Consider the following 9,454-nt stretch of genomic DNA (forward strand, 5'->3'; position numbering starts at 1 on the left):
TTTCCTCCTCCCAATTTGGTGAGAAATGAAATCTAAACATAAGCATTGACAAAGATAATTAAAGAAAAACATAAATACACAAAAATAAAAAAATCCAAACATAAATGTAATCAATAAATAGTTAATTAACTAATCAAATAAATACAATACTTGAAGGTGAAGATGGTGAAGGTTGAGAGAGATAGAGAGTGAAATAGAGATGTTGAGTGTGAAGAAAAAGGCCCCTGTGTGTGGTTATATTAGAGAAAAAAGTCGTCGACTTTGCGCGACGCCATGTACGTCGAGCAAAGTTGTTTTGCGCGACGTAAGTGCTCATGCGTCACGCAAACTTGGGAAAAAAAGCGGTAAAACATTCTTAGTTTGGCGCCAAACTCTTGCGCGACGTACCCAACGTCGTGCAAAGTGGCTTTGCGCGACGATACTTTGCGCGACGTAGGTGTACGTCGCTCAAAGCTATTTTGCGCGACGTACGTACTCATTCGTCGCGCAAAACAGCTTTGCGCGACGTACACCTACGTCGCGCAAAGTATCGTCGCGCAAAGCCACTTTGCGCGACGTTTTGTGTTTAGCGTCGCGCAAAATGTTTTTGCGTGACGAAATTTTATGCGTCGCGCAAGTGTCCGTCGCGCAAACATGTTTTTGTACTAGTATAATAGATTTTTTTTTTCAAGTGTCTGGTATTAAGTGATACTCTACATGTCATAATACAAATAGACAAAAAATATAGTTTTTCGTACAGTTTATGCGGATGTGAGAGATGCAAAAAGGGCATTTGGTGAATCCGTGAAAGGGAGTTGTCTCATGGAATACAGTTATTGGAGGAATTTGCAATTAGTTGGATTTTTTTATATTTTTTTTTTAAGTTTTCAACTAATTGTTTTATTGCATTTGGTATTACCAGACCGTATTTCCGACACACTGAAAAATCTCTTTTGTTATTGGGTGCTTTCGGTCAATGAGTGCTACTTGGAGGCACTTGATTAGTATAGACTACAGATAGATGAATTTGGCAATTGTGCGTAAGCCAAATGTTGTTACTGTTATCAGTGTGTTAATGGTTTGCTCAAAGATGAGTTCATGGCAATCCAGATTCACGGCTATGTTGTGAAGGTTGGTTTGGATCGTTTAGTGACTACTGGATGCATTGGTTGATGTGTACGGGAAATGTAGGAATGTGAAGGCTTCAAAACGAGTTTTCGATGAGATATATAATTCAGAAGAATGAGGTTTCCTGTAATGTAGCTATGACTAGTCTTTCATACACGGGGCTTAATTTGCAAGCCTCGGATACAATTTAGGTTGATGATTGATGCAGGAGTCAAACCAATTTCTGTCACCATTTCTAGCATGCTACCATTGTTAGTTGAACTAGAATTCTTTGGAGTTGGCAAAGAACTCCATGGTTTCAGTGTAAGAATGGGTATTGAAGCAGATATCTCCATTGCCAACTCATTGAAACAGATAAGATGATGAGAGAAAACTGGTTAAGGTGGTTTAACGGAAGACTTGGCGCAAAACCAATGCAGTGGTGTTCTAGTATTCATAAATCTGACTCTACTTAGTGGGATAAGGCTTTAGTGTTGTTGTTGTTGTTTGTATCCAAAATCAGGCCGTCAAATGAAGCATCTAATGTGTTCCCAGAGATGGATAAAAGGAATATTGTTTCTTGGAATGCTATGATATATTGCTAATTTTGCTCAAAACAGTCTTGAGTTGGAGGCCATTGGACTTGTGAGACAAATGCAACCTCATGATGAAATTCCCAACTCTGTAACCTTCACAAATCTTCGTCCGGCTCATTTGGGTTCCCGGCGTCTTGGAAAAGAAATTCACGCAGTGACAGTTCGCATGGGATCTGCCTCTGATTATGTTTGTCTATAATGCTTTGACAGACATGTACGCAAAGCGTGGCTGTCTAGATCTTGCTCAAAATGTGTTTAACATCTCCGTCAGAGATGAGGTGTCTTATAATATAGGGAACTTTAACGAAAAGCTTTCGGTATTGTTCATTTTAACGAAAAACCACATTTTTACACTAAAAAGTCAATTATGTATTATTCATTTTAACGAAAAGCTCCCAGTACCTATAGTAGGTTTTTCTCAAACTACTGACTGCTGAGTTTGTTTTCTGAAATAAAGCTTGAGGAATGATGCATGACGTTGTTTCCTTCGTGGAGTTTTAGTAAGAAAAGCTTTCTGATACTGATCTCTTTGTTCGATACTCGCTTTGGATTTTTATACCAAATGTGGGCGAATTGATCTTGTTGCTAAGGTCTTCGACCGCATGCCAAGCAAGGATGTAGCTTCATGGAACACAATGAGCACAAGTATATGCAGAATCCATGGGAATTTAGAGTTGGCGAGTTGGGCAGCAGAGCATCCGTTTGACTTGAAGTCTGATCATGCATGCAGAAGCTGGGTTCAGGTTCTCGCGTGGCTTTGCATGCTTAAAAAGTACCTTATGAGCACAAGTACTTTAGAAAAAAGCATTTCCAAATGGGTCTGTAACTTTGACGGAGTATGATCTTATCTGTGCATTCTAGAAGTGTAGATATAAAGCCAAATTTGGTATGATTTCCTTTCACTCGAAGAATTCTTGGGGTCTATCCCTATGGACTCTTCCTACGGCCACAGATGGCATGTCTCAGTCAAATGGTACAGCTGGTGTGAGTGGGAGCCGCGATTTCAACGCAAAGAAGGAACTTTTCCATGACACGTAATCGTATTGTATTAGAAGAAAAATTGTAATTAACTTAACCTGTGATTAGTAGCTGACATCTGTTTTAAGACTCATTCAAATTCATAGAATCCTTCTGTTTTTTGACCTTCCAACTTTCCAATTTGATCACTTTGACTTGTATGCCTACTATGCATTCACATTTGTTCATATGAAAGTTGAAAGTGAAAGTTCACTTTTTGGGAACAACAAAGTAAACTTGTACGATTCGATCACTTGTAGAGTCGAAGGTTGAGGGTAAACCTTCGATTTGGTACACACTTTGTTTAAAATATCCACGAACTTATTGATATTTTTGTCGAAATATCTCAAAATTTAATGATTGATATGAAAATAGGGGTTTGAAATGTAAATTTCACCTTATATCAGCGAGATATAGGAAAATAATGAATATTGAACCAATTCACTACATAAATTTTGTCGAACCATTGCAGACTTTGAACTTTGGAGTTTTTTTTTTTGAGAAATTTTTTATAATTTTGACTAAATCTAAATAAGTTGATATACTCACTTTATCGCAAAATTTCATAATTTCCGTCAAAGGCAACTGATATCGATTTACTCATTGATATTTCCATATTGATTTTTACACCTATATTGATATTTTAAATAGTGAATACACGCTACACCTCTAGTAAACTCAAGTATGTTATGCTTGAGCAGGTATTTTAAGCTCGACATAATTGTAATCTAAGACATCAGAATTTATAGCTCGTTTCATACTCTTTTGTTTATTATTCCAAATTGCATGTGCTTGTTGTGCCAAAAATTATCCTTAAAAATAAAAGGAAATATATGCTTCATGATCAAGAGAATCATCCTAACTGTACACATACCCAAAACTATATCTCTACTAATTAATGAAACCCTTTTTATCAACAAAACATGGTGAAAATACAACTTAGTCTTTTATCACACAAAACAAATGATGGGCAATAATGTAATTTCACAGGTCCAAATTTTATTATTGAAGCCTCACCTACAGGTGATATTAAAATATCTCCAACATAAAAAATAAAATAAATTAAAAAAATTAAAAAAAAAACCAAAAACAAAAACCTCCCATTCCCTCCCCCCCCTCCCCGGGTTCTCTCTCTCTTTCTCCCTCTCTCCTTCTTATTTTCTAAAAAAATGTGTAGACAAATGTTAGTAAACTATAAATTATAGTACAGTTTGCAAGCAATTATTTTAAAAAGTTGTCATCGATAATTTATTTATTTACAAACTGAAATAATAATTTAAAAACAGAAAAAAAAATGTAACCCTACACATGGGGCACGTGGGTAATAAGCCTGCTGTGGAGCCTTGTGTGGCGGGCTACTAACCAAAACGCAAATCCATCCGCCTTGAAACGGGATCCTCTTTCTCTCTACCTAACTTTTGAAGTCATGAGGGTCCGAGTCAACACGCCGCCGACTCGGAGTCAAAATATTCACGTCGCCTACGCCCGCGTATACTTTTCCTCGCTTGTCCCCTTCCAAACCAAAACAAAACCCCACCAACAAGAAAGAGATACTTACACTTTGGCAATTGGATGCACCACCGTGATACTACAGATTAATAATATATATTACACGAATGAATACTGATGTTTTATTCTTACAAGATGTCACCATGACATATTGAATGACATAATAAAATGTATTATAATCGTGTGTGTTACAACGATATCGTGCATACATGCTTGAAATTGCTTATAAAAACATTAGAAGTGTATTTAAACAACAAAAAAATACTTCTAACAATGCCTAACACAAACATTTGAAAGTGTTTACGATCGCAAAAACATTTTCTAGTTAAGCACTTGCCAGGTGCTTTTTTAAGAAATTCTTTTATGAGCAAAATTATAAAAGCAATTCAAGCCAAACTTTCTAGTATGGTTTAGTACATGTAATATACAATAATTCAAAACAGTTAAATCTTTTATCAATAATTTAATAATCAAGATATAACAGTTAAAAATTGCGAGAATTAATAGAAGTCTCGCACTAAGGGTGATTTTCGGTAAAATTTGATCGGAAACAAACATTTCGATGCCAATTCAAAAAGATTTCGGTACACCATGTTCCCATATTCATATTCGGACTCGAAATGAAAAATTTTCTGTCCGAATCGGAATTTCAATCCAACTTTTGCCCCCACAATTTACACTACTTTTCTCTTTCATCCACCTTCCAAGAAACCGCACATGGTGCCCACCACACCATGGCACCATGTTCCCGTATTCCAGAAACCCCACCCCCTCCCCACTCCCCCATATATAAATACACCACCGCTATCTATCTCCGCACCCTCCAACCATCCCCTCTCAAAATCTCACACCCTCCTAACAGATCTTGGTCTAATCCCTCTTAGTTTCCTTAATTTTCCCCTACGTTCTTCTTAATTCATATTTCTCCGGTCGAAAAATGAACTCAATCAGATCCTGCGCCCTCCCAATCATCGGGTTCATGTTCATGGCCCTCCTCAGCCTCGGCTACGCCCAGGAGGCCCCAGCTCCTTCTCCCACCAGCGACGGTAAGTACATCAGTTTCCTTCCTAAAGACGCAAAATTTCTTTTTTTTTTAACTTGTTGGGTCGGTCTAAAATTTTGAAAAGTTGCAGACTTTATGGGTGTTTTGTGATAATTTTGTCTAATTTTTCTGGGTTCGAATTGTTGCAGGCATGGCGATCGATCAGGGAATTGCTTACACGCTTATGATGGTGGCGCTTGCAATTACATACCTCCTGCACTGAGAGATGGATTGATTTTCTCAATATTTTAGAGGAGAAAAACCCAAATCAGAAACCACAATGAGCATTATTGTTGTATACATTTATTGATCTGGTGATATTATAAAAATTCAAATTCTTTTTTTTTTTTTGTATGTATTTTTCTCCATATAGTTAGATGGAGAAATCTGCAGTTTAGTAGAAATATTTATATAATTTATTGTTAGCTCATAAATTTTTATGAATTATGGATCTCATTTTGTTTGGGTGGGGATCTCAGTCTAGGGGTGGGCACTTCGAAGTGAAAACTGAACCAAAACACGAATCAAATTGAACCGCACCGAACGATTTGATTTTGCAGTTTAGAACGGTTTCGATTTTGAAATCGAACCGAATTGTAGAGAACGGTTTGGTGCATGTTTGCTTGCATCAAGTTTGCTTTGCTGCAATATAGTTGCTGTTAGGTGTGGGCACAATTTGGTTTGGTGTAGTTTTAAATGAAACTGAAACCGAAATTTAGTATGTATCTAACAACACTACAATATCATCATTCATCATTTGCTGTGTGAAACTGATAAACATTTAATTAGATGTTTTAATTGGCTGTGTTATAGTTTCATACATTTAGTATCTACCTAACAACACTAGAATATCATCGCTCATCATTTGCTGCATGTTTGCTTGCATCAAGTTTGTTTGCTGCAATATAGTTGTTGTTAGGTGTGGGCACAATTTGGTTTGGTGTAGTTTTAAGTGAAACTAAAACCGAAATTTTTTGCGATTTTGAAGTTAAAACCGAAATGAAACTAAACCGTTTGTTTGTTCTGTGTTCAAGAAAGAAATATACATTTTAAAATATACATTTATCTATGCCTAAGATGCTCTTATTTTATACACAATACATTAATTAATGAACGCATGTTAACAATGAGTACATTGAGTGAAAATGTTTTGATAATCTATTTCCGTCTAAAATTAGGACAATATATGCACAAACAAACCTGTAGCAACAATATATGTAGCAAGCAAACATGCAGCAAGCAAACTTGATGCAAACAAACATGCAACAAATGATGAATGAGGATATTCTAGTGTGGTTGAGTAGATACTAAATGTATGGAATTCTAACAAACAACCAATTAAAACATGACATCTTATATGGACATCTAATTAAATGTTTATTAGTATTTTCGTGCGATTGATTTTGATGCGGTTTTCAAAAGCTAAAACCGAAATCAAACCGTTCCCTACAATGCATTTCGGTTTCAAAACCACAAAATCAAACCGTTCGGTGTGATCCGATTTAGTTCGTGTTTTGGTTTTTTATTCCAAGTGTCCACCCCTAGTTGTTGCAGGTTTGTTTGTGCATATATTATCCTAATTTTAGACGAAAATAGATTATCAAAACATCCTCACTCAATGTATTCATCGTTAACATGCGTTCATTAATTAATGTATTGTATAGAAAATGAAACTGTCTTATGTAGATAGGTGTATATTTTAAAATGTACATTTTTTTCTTAAAAATCGTACCAAACCAAACCAAACAGTTTGGTTTTATTTCGGTTTTAGCTTCAAAACTGCATCAAACCAAATCACAAAAAGTTTTGATTTCGGTTTCACTCAAAACTGTGCCGAACCAAATCATGCCCACCCCTATCTTAGTTTGTTGCGGCTTACAGATTTTCTTATTTATTTATTTATTTTGACCAAGTTGTTGGTGAACCCAAAATTAGTTTTAAATGGTTAAAAGTGCGTTTAAAAGAAGTGCTTTTTGAATTTCAAAAACAGTTGAAGAGGCTAATTTTTTAAAAAGCGTTTTTAGGCTACTTTTGTTTAAAAGAAAACTAATGAAAATGACTTGAAAACTTTGAGTTTTAATGATAAGGACAAAATAAATAGTAAAGTGAATAGTACCAAGATTAACTTTGTAGTGTAAAAATATGATTTTTCGTTAAAGTGAATATTATCAGGAGTTTTTCGTTAGAGCTCATTTTTTTAAAAGCGTTTTTAATTGTTTAAAAATACTTTCTAAGTTGACCGAGTTGGCTGACCGCAAAAAATGGGCCTCAATATTCATATAATCAACCTCTTCGCAATTCTCGATAATTGCTTTGGGCCTTGCTGGCCCATATCTCTACCTTTGTTACTTTGCAAACTACTAATTTCAGCCCATGTTTTTCTTTTGGCAAAATTGGCTAAAATCATGAAAATACAAATCTCAATTACCGAAATAATCACTGTCTTAAAATTTAGGGATATATTATCAATATTTAATCACTAAATTTGTTAATATTCGATTAATTAATCGGCAATAATTTATTTTTGACAAGTTATACGAGATTAGTAATTTGCAATAACTAACTTATAATCAAACTCATCACGTATATGTACGATACAACCTTTGCATTATTGGAAGTCAGAGAAATAAGACCTCCCCCATTAGTGGCAATTTTTACTAAGCTGTAATTTAGTGAGAGGAATTGAAGTCGGATCACATGCTTCCTTTCACAATTGGCGTTCTTTACTAATCCGTTGTAATGTGATAAGGGAGAGTTGTTTTGAGAAGGAGTTAAAATTTGATACATTTGCAATTGGTTACGGATAATTACACGTGTTATAAGTGGAAAATAAACACCATCATGTCGATATATATATATATATATATTTTTTTTTTTTTTTTAACAAACAACATTATCTACACTAAGGGAGGGGTAGTCTAAGGTCATCTCCAACCGACCTCGCCAAAGGGCCATAGGACTAAAAATAGCTCGGAAAGATACGAAAACCGTTACCAGCCGAGGGCTAGGCTAAAGGGCTTGTGGGCCCTACCAGGCCAAAGCCCCCAAAATCAGGCCAGTGGGCTAACCACTTCCAACCAGCCAGCCTTCCAGCCCAGGCCTCAAGCACATTTTGCCAGCCTCCAATGCCACAATGTCAGGTTTGACATTTTGACAGCCCTCCAGCTCAGCTCATTTGAATGTCAATGGCTATTTGGCGTCAGCATGATGTCAGCTAGCAACACATGTCACTCGAAATTCTATTAAAAAATTATTAAGATTACATAAAGATAAAAAATCTAGAGAGTTACTCACGTTAGCGACACGTGTCATTCGAAATCCTATCCAAAAAATTATTGAGATTATATAAAGATAAGAAATCCAGAGGCTTATTCATTTGGCGAAAAGTGACACTCAAAATATGTTCGAAAACCTTATTTTAATGTGGTAGTTTAATTTAATTAACCATATTTATTCAATTAAAATAATAAATTATGTTTGGCCTATGACTCTTTGGCCCTCCAGTTGGAGATTGTTTTTTGTTAAAGGGCTATGCTTGGCCTATAACCCTTTAGCCCCCTCGATTGGAGATGGTATAAAATATGGTATAATACTGTTCATTAAAATGTAATTTATTGGGGGCTATAGGACTAAAGGGAGCCCTTTGGCCCTCCTTCAGTTGAAGATGACTTAAGCCTCACAATGGTCTATCACTAATGTGGTTCAAATTAGCCTTTGACAAGAATCGAACATAAGACAACAAATGAAACGTCATGTCAATTATTGGTTGAACAAAATGGTAAACTGAACTAACATTCCCACAATCCTAAACCACATACAACCTAACTTATCACAAAACTGTGCAACTTATTTCATTAACTATAATTGAAAAGTTGGAAGCGCACTATCAATTATATTAAAAAAAATTGTATTTGAATTTTCTCTAGTCTAAAATTTATCATCCCGATTTAATAATTGTTGGAGGTTTGCTTCGTAAGACTGAAGGGGAATAGATAGAAGACTTTGTTGCAAACGTCGGCTGAGGAACCATCATGGAAGCTGAACTTTAGGGTGTTTACATGGGTTTCTCTATATGGCTTAGATGAGGAATGCAAGGATCTGATTCTTCAATGTGACTCTTGTGCTGATGTCACTTGGATCCAACAAACTATTTTAGTTTGCACCCGCTCTATAACCTCATAAAAGACTGTAAATAAGCCATCAA

The sequence above is a fragment of the Malus domestica genome, chromosome 02, assembly GCF_042453785.1.
Source record: "Malus domestica chromosome 02, GDT2T_hap1".
In the NCBI taxonomy this organism is placed as follows: domain Eukaryota; kingdom Viridiplantae; phylum Streptophyta; class Magnoliopsida; order Rosales; family Rosaceae; genus Malus; species Malus domestica.